The following is a 16,878-nucleotide window of genomic DNA, read 5'->3' on the forward strand; positions in this document are numbered from 1 at the left end:
GGCTGCGTCTGCTGTCTCAGCGAACTCGCTGCCCTTGGCCTCGTTGGTGTGGTAGGTGCCCTTGTGTCGGTAGATGTAGCGAAAGATCACCAGGAGCAGGCACAGCAAGACCAAGACTACTGCAGCAATGACAGCTGATGAAAAAGAGATAGACATGATAAGATTACTTGGTATGTTTGTTAATCAGCTGTACAATATTTTTTTATTGCAGGGAGAGAAATTGAGTAGCAAGATGTCACGTGCATGCAGTGTGCATCCCAGGATGACCAGAAGCAAGCAAGAATTGAACTGAATTAAAAGCAGCGGTAACGATAAAACAATAACGATGGAGACAAAATTGAAAATAATTGAGAGAATGAAGCAGAGTCTTGCTCATTCTTTTAACAAGACTCATTCAACCATTAGTGAAATTCTAAAGAATAAGGACAAGACCATGCAACATGTTATATATTTATATAGCCAATTGTGTTAGTACCTAGACAATGTTTGTTAGACTTACGAACGAATCAGACTTACAAACAAGCTCTTGGAATGGAACTTTATATGTAGGGAACTTACTGTATATATTATATTATATTATATTATATTATATTATATTATATTATATTATATTATATTATATTATATTATATTATATTATATTATATTATGGTGTGTGAGGTCCCTCTTGTTCTTCTAGGGATTAATATTATTTTATTTTAAATTTTTTTACACCATCCGGGGCTTTTTGGGGGTCTTAACATGCTCAAAAAGTCATGAAAATTGGTAGACAGGTTGGAATCTGTTGCCATTAGGATTCCTAAGAGTCTCACATGAGATTTTGCTGCATAGCTCATGAACACCTGCACATCTGCACATGAAACCTGGTACACATTTAGAGCTCATTGAGCAGTCACAATGCATGTTATGGGCTCTACTTAACGGAAGGTCAGTTGTTTTGGGTCATTTACAAAATGTACCAAATAAAATTTGATACACTCTCCCTAGGTAATTTATACAATCGCCACCAAACTGGGCATATGTGATCTCAAGATGCAAGGATGCAAAATTGCGTTTTTTGAAGGTTTTGACATAAAATTAAATTTTAAAATCATGTCATTATGGTATTGGTACAGTATGCCCCTTTTAAATGCATGTTAACATGATCAAAGATCACACAGGTTGTGTGCTGCACCCGGCAGGAGATGGCGTAGGGTGCTTGGGCCCGCCCAATGTTTTTTGCAACTATATTCATTTATTTTAGCCTTTCCCTTTAAAAGTGTTAAAGTGGGAATTTATCAAATCTAATTAATGTAGTAACCTGTGTATGTATCTTATTACTTATTCATTTTGTGTGAATAAGGTAAAAAAAAGGTGGTCTCTATTCTCAAACTGGTTCTTTCACCTTATATAACCTTAGGAAACTATACTGCTGGTGAAAAAGAATCTACTGCAGGAAAGATCTTCCTTTTTCAGGGCAAAATGCTGAGCTTTTTACAGGCACAACATCGCCGCAAGTCACGGAGCAGAAAATTGGAAGCATTAGGTCAGGATGGAGCACACTTGGAGTGAAGCACCTTAATGTTTCTGGCACACAGACACAGCCTTTTATGAGTTCCTTCATTAGAAAGTGACAATGTTTTATATCGTATCTCGGACTTCATAGCTCTGTGAGCCCAGGCGTAATAGCTCCGTAATACCTGAGACTGGAGTAATCTGCGTGAGCAGCTTAGCACGGAGAACAAGGATATGTCCTTTCATTAAATGATATATTACTACTCTCTTTAAAAGTCATTTGTAAATTAAGCGTGGTTAGTGGGGTGCTTGGTGAAATATGCTTGAAAAACATGCCACAATGTTAGGAAATAGATTTTTTTTTAATGTATTCTTGAACTTACCAACAATTATGATGTTGAAGCTGCTGTCTGAGTGTTCCAAGGGTAAAAAAAGAAGAAGATTTTTTCAATTTGTATTTCTTAATGACAAATATACTGTATATGTGCACAATATTGATTGCATGATTAAAGTCAAGTCGTATAATTTCAGGTCAAATGATTCTTATGTCACTACTAGTGATCTGCAGATGATTGTCAGCCCACTTAATTATGACAACGTGTAAAGCGGTGGTCGAGCTACGTATTTTTCCTTCGTGATCAAAACAGCGTATCCACCACGTCCTGACCTCTATTAAATATTTACCTTCCTCTGACTTTGTTATTATAACATCTGTGAATTTTTCATGAGGCTTTGTTTTTATAGACAGCTGTCCCCTCGCTGTGTGGCACCGCGTCTCATCGTCTCTGCCACCGAGGGGATAAAAACCTCGTTAAAGGATGCGATTGAAGATAATCATGAATTATTGCACAGGGAACATCTGCCTGCCGACTCGACTTTTGCTGAAGGACGGAAGGGGCAGATTGAGCCTCAAACCTAGCTTTTAAACATTTAAAAGTAAAAAAAAAGTAAAATAACAGAGTCAACCAGTACTGGACCCTACTAAAAGAGGACAATTAAGGCCCTAATCACGCGTCACAGTGAGCCGCGCGGCGGTCGTCAACACTCATCGCCTTTTGGTGGCAGATGTACTGTATTCTGCTCGATTAAGGACATTAGTGTAACAAAAGAGTGACAAAAGCAAGAGGGAACACTGTAGAGACTTAAAGCATTAAATAATTCTACTGCTAAAAATATACAGTATAAAACTATGAAATTAAAATAATACTTTTATACTACAGTATAAAATTATACAGTATAAAAGTAGTGAATGTGTGGACAAAGCTCATTCAACCATTATTCCTTACATGTACATTACTGCACAGTGAAATTCTTTATTTTTTGCATATCCCAGCTTTGTTATTAGGCTCGGCTCAGAGCACAGGGTTTGCCATTATATGGCACCTCTGGAGCTGGAAAGAATAAGGGCCTTGCTCAAAGGCCAAAAAGCGACAACCTGACACGACTGGGGCTCGAACCGGCGACCCTCCGATCAGTAACTCAGCCTTAACACACTGAGCCGGCACTGCTCCAGCTTGGACAAAAAGTTGGAAAAAAACTCTGTTATTTTACTTTTTTACTATGAATACTTAGATAGTGATTCCCTTGGCATTGCCAGTTACGCATCTTACAGCATCATTTAGCTGAAGGTTAACATCCTATTAATATCTTTTAATCATTAAGTATTGTGTAAGCTTGCTTTGGATCATCTTTATTATTTCAGAGGTTAAAGTTATTCCATCGTATTTCTTAAAAAAGCCTTTTAATGCTTAACTATTAAGAACAATATAATCTACTAATTTTGTAACATAAATATTAACATAAATTCAGCTACATTTCCATATAAAATATAACACTGTGTACATTTTTTGTGCTGTAGAGAGAACACAGAACATGTGAATTATTATTATTATTATTATTATTATTATTATTGTATTTACCCTACAGTACACATACCTAAGGAAATGGCAGTGCATACCCAAGAAACCACACTTGAATGGATTACAGTACATATAGGGGTAACATTGGTATATTACATTCTAGCACTGTAGTACAGTACTGTACAGTATAGGATTTATCTTTACATTTTTGTTTTTTTAGGGTAGTTTATTAAGTGAAGTTTGAGATAATAAAATAGGCCTTTATACTTTAGGGATTTGTTTTTGGTGAAAAGAAAAATCATGTTTTTTTGCAAATCGTGGGTGCTTTAGGTACATAACCCCACGAATTTCGGAGACTCGACTTAAAACCCAACCTGGGATTAAAAATTCTACTTTTTTACCCCAGCATTCAACGTCTTGATCAAATAAACCTTTTCCAAATGTTCATGCTTTCTCCTTCTATCATAGTGGGAAAACTATTATGAGGGTATCTAAGGGTTATAGGTTGCTTTGTGACCTCAAATCTAAGAAGCTTAACTAAATAGTTCAAAGTGAGAAACCCTACGGTCATAAGATCAAGGGTGGTGGAAGGAAATTTGATCGTATTGAATCAAATTACTCATAAACAAATAAGGGACCACAAGTAATGAAAAAACAACTTTGTTCATAAATAGCTAGTTCCCTCCTGCTGAAAGAAGGAATGTTGTTACCGTTAAAGTGAAGGATGCTCCAGCCAAAAAAAAAAAGAGAAAAAAAAAAAAAGGAAAATCCCTAATGTCTAATAAAAGAACAAAACTCACCAACAGCAGCAGTTCCTTCTGCGCCTTGGGTTGCACCTGAGAAGACAGAAGTGCAAACATGGTGTTAAAAACAAGCACTTTCAGTTTTTTTTTTTTTCCTGTGTAGCATTTCCCTTCATGAGGCTGTCCGCCAGGAGAAGCTGCAGCCCTGGCGATGTGTTATCTTGTGAGAGAGAAAAAACAAAGTCATGGATGAAAAACATGCTTTAGATTTTGTGCTCATCCTGTACATGATCTACTAGATGGGTAAAAGGATGTCTCAGCGGAGTTCACACACTTACAAGAAGCTGTGTGATGATTAGACCTGCTGAGAGGTTTATATGACTTTAATGATGACACAACATGTCACAGGCCTCACTGCTGCATACCGCACGTTCAGTAGAACACATATTTGGAAAACTTAAAACGATTAGCATTTTAGTATTTAGAGAAAGTGGCTTGAATAAGTTGCACAAGTATTTGCCCCATATTAGTGTAAAAGCCCTAAATTACAGTAGCTACTATGAACGGCTGTTATAATGACCTGTGTACAACCGAAAAAGGGAAGCACATGAAGCCAGGCACCCATCATGCATAGCCGCCACTGTACAAGCCTCTGGAGGAAGTGTTATGATCTTGGGTTGTTTCAGTTGGTCAGTGTAAGGTATTTTTAATACTGTAAGGTATTATAATATAATAAGAAAATTCCTGTGCCTTGACACCAGCCCCCTCACTGTGCTTCGTGACTCCTTGAGCAGTAACACCATCTATATCCTGTATCCAGACAAATATAACGGCTCCAGAACCGTTTTTGTTTAACCACGACAATGGAAACGTGTTTCCCATCACCTATCTGTCTCGGCGTCTCTCTATGACTGATATGTTAATGACTGGTTCTTTGATGTTCGGGACACAGCATCACTTTAAAAGTGCTCTCTTTGCTGTGAATGAACAGATCTTCTGACATCATGCCTGCGTGTGTTTGTGTTTATCTCTCCCGTTAGATCGAACGAGTGTATCAAGGTGCAGCAGACCGTTTTTTTCCTCTTAATTCAGCCTAAAACCTATTTCGGACAACAGTCATAGGCTCAGAAACGTTATGTGGCAATAAAATTAAGTCAGCTGAAGACATGAATGCACCTAATGTTGGGCGCATCGAGCATAGTCCACAATTAAATTGTGAAAGAGTGATTTTGGGAGCGCGAGGAATCATTTTCACATATGAATCAGCCACCACATTGTGCACCATAATCTAAGCTAAGGCTGTTGAATGAAATATTAGAGGGTGTGACTTTTATTGTACATCAGTGCAAGCCACTGTACATATATAGTAAAAAAAAAAAAAAAAACCCTGCATATATTAGTACAAGATACAAAGGAGTTTTTTTTTTTCTAACCACCGTGACCTCTAAGAGTGTAGTATTTATGCTGGGCCACATTTGATTATGTGTCTGGGATTTGTATTTAAATGCAATCTGAAATGCTTTTATGTTAATGTAACCCAAAAAGCGAGGCTGACTTGTAGATGAATTCCATTTCACTTTTACTAATTATGTGATTGAAATTTTAATCAACGGAGTCACGGAGAGCCATGCTATTCTCCCAAAGTGTACGATGAATTAAAATTGCGAGTATAAAATGATCTTTGGCTTCACATTCAGCTAGAGCTGTGAATAGACTGTTTTGCTGTTCTTGGTAGTTTTTTCTTTCATTCATAATCATAAAAAGCATGAAAACTTTAACCTTGATTTTACATTCTAAGGATTATAAGCACACGGTCTATCGTGTATTAATCACAAACTAATAAGACACTATGAATAATAAAATAATATAATCATAACAATAGCATATTGTTTTGGTTTGTGTATCTAAACATAAATATCTACTTTTTCATTGTAATCCAAAAATTAATAATCTAATTAATCCTAATTCATCACGTTTTTTTATTTAATCGTACATTGTAATGATCTTCTCTGACCTTATCTCTCATTTATACATTCTAATCATTTCAGTATGTGTTCCACCTTCGAATCTGAAACCATGATGCACCGCATGTCTTTTCCTTCCTCACCTGTGGACCTAAAATAACATCGTCCCTGTCTTTTAACACATTTATTACCTCTTTAAAAAAAAACAAATCCCTGCTAAATTTGCCGAGCGAACACCAGGGAGCTTGTCTCACTCGGAGACATCCCTCGTTAGCCTCGTTAGTGAGACCCGCTATCAGCTTCGACACGGAGGAGGACATCTGTGCAGCACAGCCAGATCTGAAGATCATTTCTTTCTTTCTTTTTTTTTTTTCCTCTGGATGCTGTGGAACCCGAAAGGGTCCAGGAAGAGCCAAAGGCATTTAGATGCCAGGGAGCTTTAGTGTCATCAGCTCTCCGTCCTTCTCATGCTTTCACACATTTTAGCGGCTGCACACCCAGGGGTAAAGCTGAGCTAGAGGGAAGTCTTTTGCTTTTATCACGTTCCCAGAACTGGAGCTAATCCCGTCCAAAGCCAGCTTTTTGATGCGCGCTGGTAATTGTCTCCGCATGGGAAGGACATTGGCAAAAAAAAAAAAAACACTATCCCCTTTCAGTTCTTGGGTGGGGTAACCATTGGCTAATTTCCTTTTGTTGCATTGCTCTGTGGGATTAAATCAGGTATAAAACCTGATGTATCTTCTTAGTTGATAGTCTGTACAACTGGACTGTCTCCCCAGTAACCTGTTTAACCCAGTCGTGCTGTTAATACAATATGAGATATTTCCAAAAAAAACAAGGCTGATCTGTATTTCCTCAATTTGTTCACCCTTTCTCTAGACAAGTTGGTATTGTGATCTTTTCTCATCACCTTAAATCTGTGTACCCAGCTGAAGAACACTCTCCGAACCTCCACCATTACACTCCATGTAATGTTAAGAGGTGTTAACACATTCGAGTGGATGCATGGACACTGGGACTATTTGCAATGTGTGTGGAATAAATAAATGTTAAAGACAAATCTTATTCCTGTGGAGGAACATTAGTGTCCTGTTGTATTACCTCAAGTAATAGTATTGGTTCTTAAGAGCACTTTTAGTGTCCTTTGTTCATGGCCTTAACTACGAAAATGATGCTTGGTGTTCGAATAAAATCTCATTTTTTTTTTTTTTTTTTTTTGCCTTGAGCATTTCTGGGTCTCCTCTAAAGCTATTTCATTAGCTGTAATTTTGGTGTCTTTTTCAATAATACTGCAGTTTATACATTACTGTATATTCAAGCAGTCTTTTTTAGACATACTGTTAGAGATGTCTCACACAGAGAACATGTTTATGTCTGCGCTTGATGCTTGCAATGTCAGCAAGCTTATCAATATTTGTAAATTATCCATAATCTATCTGACTTATCTTGCAGGGAGCTTTAAGCTAGAACCAAGAAACTTAAGGCTAAAAACAAGGCTGTGTATACAATCAGATGGGGTGCCAAAACATTACAGACACACAAAGCAAAGCAGTCTTTAAACTGTAGGAGGAAACCAGAGTACCTGGACCAAACCCACCAACCATTGGGAGAACATGCACACTCCGCACATACAGACGCCAGGTGGGATTCAAAGCCCCAACCCTGAAGCTGCCATGTCTGTTTTCTAACCTTTAGTCTGATTTGTGCTGATTCGTGCTTCTACTCCGAGGTCTCTTTCATAGCCGCATACCCTACAGCAGTAGCCTACAGCATAATCTGATGTTAACCTCCACAGAAATGTAACTAAATGTCACAGCGATGCAGACTGCGACAACTATAATGGTCCACCTGGTGGCATCGCATTCACGCTCCTTCTTCTACTCTCCCATTTTTGAATTGAGTCAAACGTTGTAATGACGATCTTCTCTGACATTTTTTTCTCTTTTATACATTGCAGTAATTTCATTAAAAGTAACTGCTGTTCAACATTAGTTGTACTCCATTTCATTCACAGTTGTTTGTAGTTCAAAAAAAAAAAAGTGGCAGAGTGACTCAGCACAGTTGCATACTGTAGATACACTTCTGCCAACTAGTGGTTTGGTCGTGTAATTGCATACACACCAGTGCACAAGTCTTAATGCTCACAAAAGTTTTCATGTGAAAATCAGGCTTTTGTCTCTTGCTCTTTTTGTTTTGGTTCTATCCTGTAAACTTTTATTGTTCATGGGCGATACCTTAGATAATCCTGAATTCAGCACTACAGTTAAAAATGAAACTAGAGACAATATAGAATTTAGCACAGGGTCATTATAGAAATATCCATAAATGTACACAGGAACAAGATTTCTTTTTACATAAGTAAAAAAAAAACTAGAAAAATAGAAAATAAAGGGAAGGCAAAGGCTCAGAAATGTACATACATGGGCAATTTGGGAATGCCAATTAGCCTAATCCTTGGACTGTTGGAGGAAACCAGAGTATCTGGAGGAAAGTCACCAAGCACCAAGCACAGGCCTGGCACACAGACCCCGAGGCAGGAATCGAACCCAGACCCTTGAGGTGCAAGGCGACAGTGTTGACCAATAAGCCACCATGCCACCAATATAGTTTAGCATGAAAATAAAATTAATTGAACCACATTGTTATGACGATCATGGAGCCTAGGATCTTTACTAAATCTTAATTATTCAACGACAGCTTTTTAGGTGTGTTTTCAAGGAGCTGGCAACCATGGTACCTCATCAAAGACTAACCTTGTCAATATTGTTACACCCGCCTGATATGATTTCAGTGATATTATGGTAGCTTTGATTGTATAACCCACAAACAAAACACTTTTCTAAAGAAACCGTGTCACTCGACATCTGAGCCGATGAAATTACAACCCCCCACCCTCCCCGATTTCTGATTCTTATCAGTGTTACACATGCGAATGATCTACCGCACTGTACTGTCAAGGTGACTCCCAGCTTTGAACTGTGAAAAGGTATTAGCAAGAATTTCCACTACGTTACACTTGCTCATAATGCATTTACTCTCTGTGTAATTGCAACATTGTGACCATTAATCTGCTATCGATTTTACACTTATCACACTCCTGCAGCATCACGCCTTTCGAGAACATGGTATATTACTGCAGAAATTACAGCAACTTTTGTAAGCATATGATCTGCCACCGGGGCCGGATAGTATTTCATAAGATAAGGTTTCCGCGCATAGGGTTATCTTGGGGTGATTATCTGATAGGAGCCAGAGTGTCAAAACGCGCCAGCCCGGGGTCCTTGGATGATGTCTGAGAGGAGAGGAAATGTCAGGACGGCCCATTATATCTCACGCAAGGATGAATTAACTGAGCTTCCGACGTCTGTCAGCCGAGCACTCAGCTGTGGTCCAATTGCCTGCGTTAAACTGAGGATGAAAACAGCTACTAAATGCCTCGCTAAACTCCTCTCACACCAGCTGTGCTTTCTCTTATAAAAGAAGACCTAGTGCTTTTTAGTTTTTGCATACAGAGGGTCACAAAAGAACCCTCTAATAAGAATATAAGGATTGTCTAGGCGAAATGGACAAAATGTTTTTTTAAGAGAAGAAAAATATGAAGGTGGTGTTGTTTTTTTTCAGGTCTGTCATGCAGTGAACTACGTAGCTATTCTGTTATTTAAAGTATACTGGAATTATCCTGGAAGTAAAAAAGTATATGGCAGAGCAACGTTATGAAATTACTATATGACAACCTCATTTTAGAAGCAATCCAAGGAGCACTGGGCTTTAGCTGGCCAGGATGCCAGTCTGTCACAGAGCACGGTCAAAACACACTCACACACCTTCACATGTTTGTTCTAGGTGCAATTTATCATATCTAACATGGAAAAAAAACTTTAATACCCAAGCTCAGGATTGAAATTACCTGGAGCTGAGGACCTTAGTGATGTGATAGGAACACTACCAACTGTGGCACCCAGGTGCATTAAGGCACCTTTATAATTCTTGCTACGAAAAGCATTGATGTGGATGACGATGTACAGTATATGTGAGGGTGTATGCCTGACTACCTCACCCATGCAGTATGTTTTTAATATGTCTGCATAGGAATCACATTTCGACACTCCACCCAATGCCTAAAGAATAATCACAGCTGGTTTGGGAAACCTTATAAAGGGACATGCTATTATAGCAGGCAGCTGACGATGCTGTTGTGCCATCTGACACACACGGCGCTCACAACACTGGTGAGCCAAACCCCATTCGGAGCGAGCCGAGCAGAACCTCGTGGCACTGCGGGAGAAGGTGGCTGGCACTCCTGCTAGATGAAGCCATAGCTAATGACCATAATGGAAACAGATGATGGGCTTTTGAGAGAGAATAAGGAGCCTCGTATTTTAATAAAGCTCCAACCATCCACACAAATATTCAGGCCCAGTTAATCAACACAGTTTAATTAGGTGCATTTTTCACTGCCACGTCACACTCTGCTGCTTTGAAACTCCGGAAAGATGCGAGTTCTCCCGCTGTTCTGCTTCCAATAAATAAATAAATAAATAAATATACTGACACTGGTATGTTGAACTTGTAGAAGAGAAAAGGAAAGAAAAGAAAATAGCCTGCACTAGAGAGAAAATAGTGATGAAGCGTATATATTTATTACTCTTGCTTTAAGAGGACATACTTGTGAAATTATGTAATGGTTCTATGTAAATCTGCCAGTTACGGGCGAGAGGCGGGAGAGTGGAGTAGAGTAGAGGTGATGCCTATATACAATCAAGGTTTTACGGGCCTTTATTCACCCTCTCCCTAGATGTTTTTACTATCACTATTCTCCATCAACCTGGGAAGAAGCAGCCACTGTATTTTTTCTGCAGCTTGCAGAAACGATTCTATCAGAAAATTGGTGCTTGAGGGAGCTTGTGTCAAGGCCATGGCATGTTTGTCAGGCTTGGGCGGGCAGGGTATGGCAATGTTTTACACCGAATGTGTAAATCCATCTCGCAAACCGTTTCATGCATTATACCAGTCTTAGATTATATTTATTAAATCTCCAAGCTAAGTAATAGAAGGCTATTAGCTAATGTTATGCGCACAGCCAGTGTTTTGTTTTAATTTCATACACTCGGATTAAAAGAAATGAGGTGGCAAATATGTAGGCTGTATAATTATTCTATTATTAATTCTTATTGCATAAAACAAGCTTTGGACTTACACCATCTTTAATTTTTGCCTGTAAATTTTTGGGTTGTTTTGGAGTTAGAAAGAGCTAAATGTGAATGGGGTATTATGATACTAGGTTAAATAAAGTAGTTCAGCATCTGGTTTATTCTGGTTAGTCAGTTGAGCTCGAATAGGACATTTAATTGGTCGACAAGCACATTAGGGGAGCTGGTTTATTGACAGAAGTATGTCCAAATCTGCTACAATAGATGGCGATATGCCATCTGTACCAGCATGGCAAGGGGTGAAAACTCACTCAGTATGCTTTACTTTTTGTACAAACAAGATCAATGCTATTCGTATTATCAGTGTCTTCTTCCACTGTTATGCATTTTGTCTTTATTTAATGTCTGGATCGAAGCAAGGGTCAGTTTAGTATGATTTCAGTGAGTTTAGTATGATTCAGTCAATTTATTATGATTTCAGTCAGACTATGGTGTTTAAACTTATTTTAAAAGTTTTGGATTTTGGTGGATTAACACAAAGTGAACATACAAATTGTCTCAGTAAATCTGGAGCTTATCCTGGGAATGCTGTGCATGAGCTGGAAATAGACCCTGGGTGAGATGTCATGCACACACTGATTCACATATGAAGTTGGAAGAAACTGGAGAATTCTAACCAACCCCACATAAATAAGGGGAATGAGAATTTGCAATATCAAAAGTTCAAACCAAGTGAGATTGGTGGAAGTTCTTCAGCACACTAATAGTATTTATGGGTTTCCACTGCCCTCAACCAACGGCCCTTGAGACTAACCTTTCAGTTCAGAGATGCTGGGTGAACTCAAACACATTTAAAAAACTTTGAAAGTCTGTAATAGCTTTTGTCTCTTAAAGATGTAGACAAGCAATCGAAAAAACAACATAAAAGTGGATCTGGACCTCAAATATGGTCTGGTGGGCTCTTGATGGAGCAATTTTAGTCAGGTCTTATATTAGATGTCTAAATCTATGTGATGACTTGTAATCAGTGTCTCTTAAAGATTAAATTAACAAATCATAATCTGGATTAAAATACTAGATGCAGGTAGAGCAGAACCTACATCCAGGTGGATGATGAAAGGGGTCAATAGGTAGCTCAGTGGTTAAGGTATTGGACTACGGTTCGGAAGATCCCAGGTTCAAACCCCATAACCACCAAGTTGCCACTGTTGGGCCCTTGAGCAAGGCCCTTAACCCTCATCTGCTCAGATGTTTAATGAGGTAAAATTACATACTGATAAAAATGTAAGTCGCTCTGGATAAGAGCATCTGCCAAATGCCTAAATGTAAATAAAAAGTTCTGCCTATGTACCTTCCGGCACATTAGGAACCTGTTATACATCCACTGGCAGTTATTTACAGGGTCAGGTTGCCAGCTTCATTCCCGTTTGTATCTGAGCACTTGGTGGTAAAGGACCTTGCTCAAGGGTCCAAGAATGGCCCCCCAGCGGCACCAGGGCTCGAACCGGGGACCTCCTGGGCTGCAGTTCAACACCTTAACCACCGGGCCACCCCTGCATCATCCAGGTGGGCTGGAAACTAAATAAAATAGGAATGTATTGATATATGAATCCATAAAGAGCCAGGCTTAATAATGGATATTCATGGGCATCCTCGGTCAGTCAGGTCTCACCAGGATAACCCAGTTTTCTGATCTCAGACTAAATGTAGAGCAAACATCAAAATGAAAGATGACTGTTTCTTCGGTGAGAGCGCCAAATTTATGAAAATCATGCTCTTGCATTGGTTTACATCATACAACATACAGTGGCAATCACTTGTAAAAGACTCTACAGCAAGGCTGCCAGCCAAATGAAGTTTCAACTAGGGCAGAAATTGGGGAGAGCTCAAGAAGGCAAAACTGCACAGATGTATAGCCAAAAAATGTCAGCAATGACTATTACTCTAAATTCTCAGCTGCGGAGGAGGAAGGAGTCAAAATGGAGAGCTAGCTGAGAGCTGGAACAGAAGAAAAGAGAAGTGGAGGGGGGGAAAAGTAACAACTCTAACAACCTTGCCTTATTTCTCTTGGAGGAAAAAAAAATAATAGGTGGTTGAGAGAGGAAGCAGAGGCATGGTGGGAGCAGTAACTAATAGAGAGCCTTCGCCAGGTTCTGGGGAGGTGAGATTGAGAGAGTGCTGCTTAGATAAGGACAGAAAAGGAGAGAAAGGGAGAGATATCACCAGTTTTAAGCCTGAAAAAAGGATACGCCTGTAAAGCACTTACGATATTCTGTCTCTATCTTTCATAAACATGTGCAGCCACTCCTTTGACTGCACTCGTTCATTATGAATTGTCTCAGCTATTTGGCAACACAGTACTTGTTCACTGATCTCACTCCCACTGTCGTTTTTCCCCTCCCCTCGCTCTGCTTCTCTTGCTGACCTTATTGGGAGAAAGATTTCTGTTCTTGGGCACTCAGAGCTCAAGACAGCTGCAGTGTTTTATTATTTAAATGTTCAATGGATACCCTTGCTAGTTGCTCTTTTTTGTTGTAAATGCTATAAATCAATGTCCAACTGCGTATGTTTCAAGGGAAAGAAAAATGTATAAAACCACAACTCTGCCGTCCAATCTTACTGTAAATTCCAAACGAACACCCAAGATTTAATTAACGTTCCTTAAAAGAAATTGCTTCATTTAAGGACATTAAGAGGATGTCACAATAAATTAGCTGTGATGCCCTTTAATATTCCAGTTGTAACCTCGATGCCGCTGACCCTCATATGAACTGCTGCAGTTTACCCTCGTGTAATTATGTGCGTGCCATTACAAATGAGAGGCATCGCTTTTAGCAATAACAAAATTACCTATGCAAAAAAAAAAAAAAAGGATCAATTCGTCACTTTGATGTGTGCAGAAATGCAGATTCAGAAGCACCATAACTGATTATTATCCTCGTTTCCTATAGATGCCGCTCGCAGTCTCGCCAAGGTCGTCGCGTAATCACGGGGACTCGGACGTTTAATCTTTCCGAGAGACAGAAGTGCAAGTAATGGATTAGGAAATCACTAGGAAAAGTGAAATTGCAAATGACCCACAGGTCGCATGGCCATAGATACAGTTATCTAGTGACCTAGAAATCAGATTACCATGCAGGGAAAGGGGGAAAAAATCTAATTGAGGAACAGAGCCTGAGGGAATACCATGTACCTGTGATGATAAAGATCCTTACCTCAAATATACCTAAGGGAATTTCAGGCCAAGTGCACAAAAAAAGAATTCCTTCTAAAATTTACCAAATGGTTTTATTTGGTCTCGCACAAGATCGTTAAATAATCATTAGCCATCCTTGTTCCTATGCCATGAATTCAAATAACATCACAAACTTCCAAGGTGACCCGAGCCGAGCTTGCCTTCACCTCCTCGCGTTTTCCTTCTCTCCATCCTGACACTCTAAAAGCTTTACTTTGATTAAGCACTTGCAAAAAGCCTCTCTACCTTTAATTACCTCTACCTCAATCATTTTGTTCCCAAGTATTATATGTGAAATCACGTCCTGCCTAATTAAATAATCATCCCTCACTCTGACAACAAAAGGAGCACCGTCATTAATCATCTCATACCCAAAGGAGAAATGTGAGAATAACTGGAGGCGAGTATGACCTTTAAGACGAGAGGGCAGAGTTCCTTGAGTCTTTATAGGTCATCTCGGGTTAGCCTTATATTTTAGGTAAAGTCGTATACTTGTTAGCGAAGTTAAGACCGATTCTTACTTCTTCTAGTTTTGGTCATCATCATAAAATTAAGAGTAAGCAAAGTTAATTGTAAGAATGTAGAGCAATAGGTAGAAACTGAGTTGCCATCCCCATGGTGGTGTAGTGGTTATCACTGTGGCCTGACATCACCCGGGTCAAGGTTCGATTCATGCCTTGGGTGTACAGTAGGTGCATTGAGTTCTCATGTTCTTCCTGTGCTTGATGGGTTTCCCTCTGAGTACTCTAAAGAGTGTGAGGTTTCCTCACAGTCCCAAAGCCAGTCTAACTGGTGTTTCCCAATAGCATGTAGTGTGTCAAGGATTTCTTCCAGAGTGTTTCCTCCCTGCCTTGTTTCCTGAGTCCCCTGGGATATGGTCAAGGCTTCCTGCGACTCTGAACAAGTTAAGCGGTATAGAGTTTGAGCGAGTGAGTTGAAATCCCCTCTCTTTAGCTGTTGGGTTTTGTAACTCTTTCTTTTAACATCTTTTACACCAGACTAAGGCACCTCCGCCCCTCCTTAAACAAATCTTCAAGTAGCCAAGAGAGAACACAGTCAAAGGAGACAGTGGTGTTTTGGATTCGAGGGCTCGTCATGATCATGTTTGGTTCAAGTGTGTGAGGGATCAAGGGGCTGTTCAGAAGGTTTCAGGGTGTTACATTGGCTCTCTGCAGACAACACGGACATGCACACATCTTTCATCGAAGTCTTGCACAGTCTCATGAGGTTAGCAACTCCGATTGAAAGACTTCTTTCTCCATAGCAACTCTTCTCTCTCTCCCTGTGCCTTTTGCAGTTGATTTTTTCAGACAATACTCTCTCTCTCTCTCTCTCTCTCTCTCTCTCTCTCTCTCTCTCCACTGCCTGAGGTCACGTGGTTTGGAATTCGAAGCTGAAGTGAAAACTGTGCTGCTATCTCACCCAGCCATATGTCCCGTCTCCAGCCTCGACAGAGTTCTTGCTCCTCTGTTTTTTTCCCTCCCTCTCCATCTCCCAGGCTGAGATTGAGGGATCTGGAGGAACTGCTATGTCAGAAGACTGCTTGAGCAGGCAGAAGATCTCGTGATGAGGCACTCAATGTGTCATGTGCAGTCAAAAGTGATAAATGCTATTAATGGTGCGTGACCCTGAACCTAATAATATTTATGGGACAGTGTGTGTTCTGTTTCTGCTCACTTTAAATACTAACATCACATTGTTCCACAGCATGTTACAATGCTTCCATTGTTTAATGTAAAGGCTCGATTATAGCTCCAGACTTACCATTGGGACTTTGGAGTAAGTCGCAGTTCGTTGACGAGAAGATCGTCGTCATCCAATCAAATCGAGTTTATCGACTCCGCTCTCCTCTCCATTAATCTTTTACATGCGTCCTTGATAAATACACTAGCTGCTGTTGCCCGATGACAATCCCTTGATATCCTCCCTGCTTTTTCTTTTAAAGTTCAGATCAAAATAAATGTCTGTCCAAACAACAAACTAATAATCTGCAGTGTTCTCAGATATAAATCACCGACACTACAGAAGTGTCTCAAGGGTCCGTCTGACTCCATCTCACCTGTAATATGCTTAGATCTTATTTAAAATTCTGTTTGAAAAATGTCAACTTATATGGTATAGTCTGTACTTTTTAGCTCAAAGTTTTAGCTTATCTTTTAAATCACCTCTTTATGTTCAACCCTTCAAACTGGGACTCAATGGACCTTTATGTTTAACCTTTTAAACTGGGGCTATGTAACTGTTAAATTTGATGTTCATTATTATTATTATTGGCGTTCTCAAATTGCCCTTGGTGTGTGTGTATGTGTCTATGTGTGTGTATGCTTTGATGGATTGGCACCCCATCTCAGGCCCTGAGTCTCCTAGAATAGTCTCCAGACCTACATACAGGATAAAGCAGTATAGACAATGAATGAGTGAGTGAGAGAGTGA

The 16,878-nt window shown here is 39.5% G+C and overlaps 1 long non-coding RNA gene across 1 annotated transcript in view; it reads right to left on the reverse strand.

The window, feature by feature from the left end:
• Positions 1 to 1,877: 1,877 nt before the first annotated feature.
• LOC128524672 (uncharacterized) overlaps positions 1,878 to 16,878 on the reverse strand; it is a 30,785-nt gene continuing 15,784 nt past the window's right edge. Inside the window, exons 3-4 of the long non-coding RNA XR_008360560.1 lie at positions 4,154 to 4,189; positions 1,878 to 1,904 (exon numbers count right to left, since the gene is read on the reverse strand). This is a non-coding gene — a long non-coding RNA (uncharacterized LOC128524672). The remainder of the gene's footprint in view (positions 1,905 to 4,153; positions 4,190 to 16,878) is intronic.

Source organism: Clarias gariepinus, chromosome 5, assembly GCF_024256425.1.
Source record: "Clarias gariepinus isolate MV-2021 ecotype Netherlands chromosome 5, CGAR_prim_01v2, whole genome shotgun sequence".
In the NCBI taxonomy this organism is placed as follows: domain Eukaryota; kingdom Metazoa; phylum Chordata; class Actinopteri; order Siluriformes; family Clariidae; genus Clarias; species Clarias gariepinus.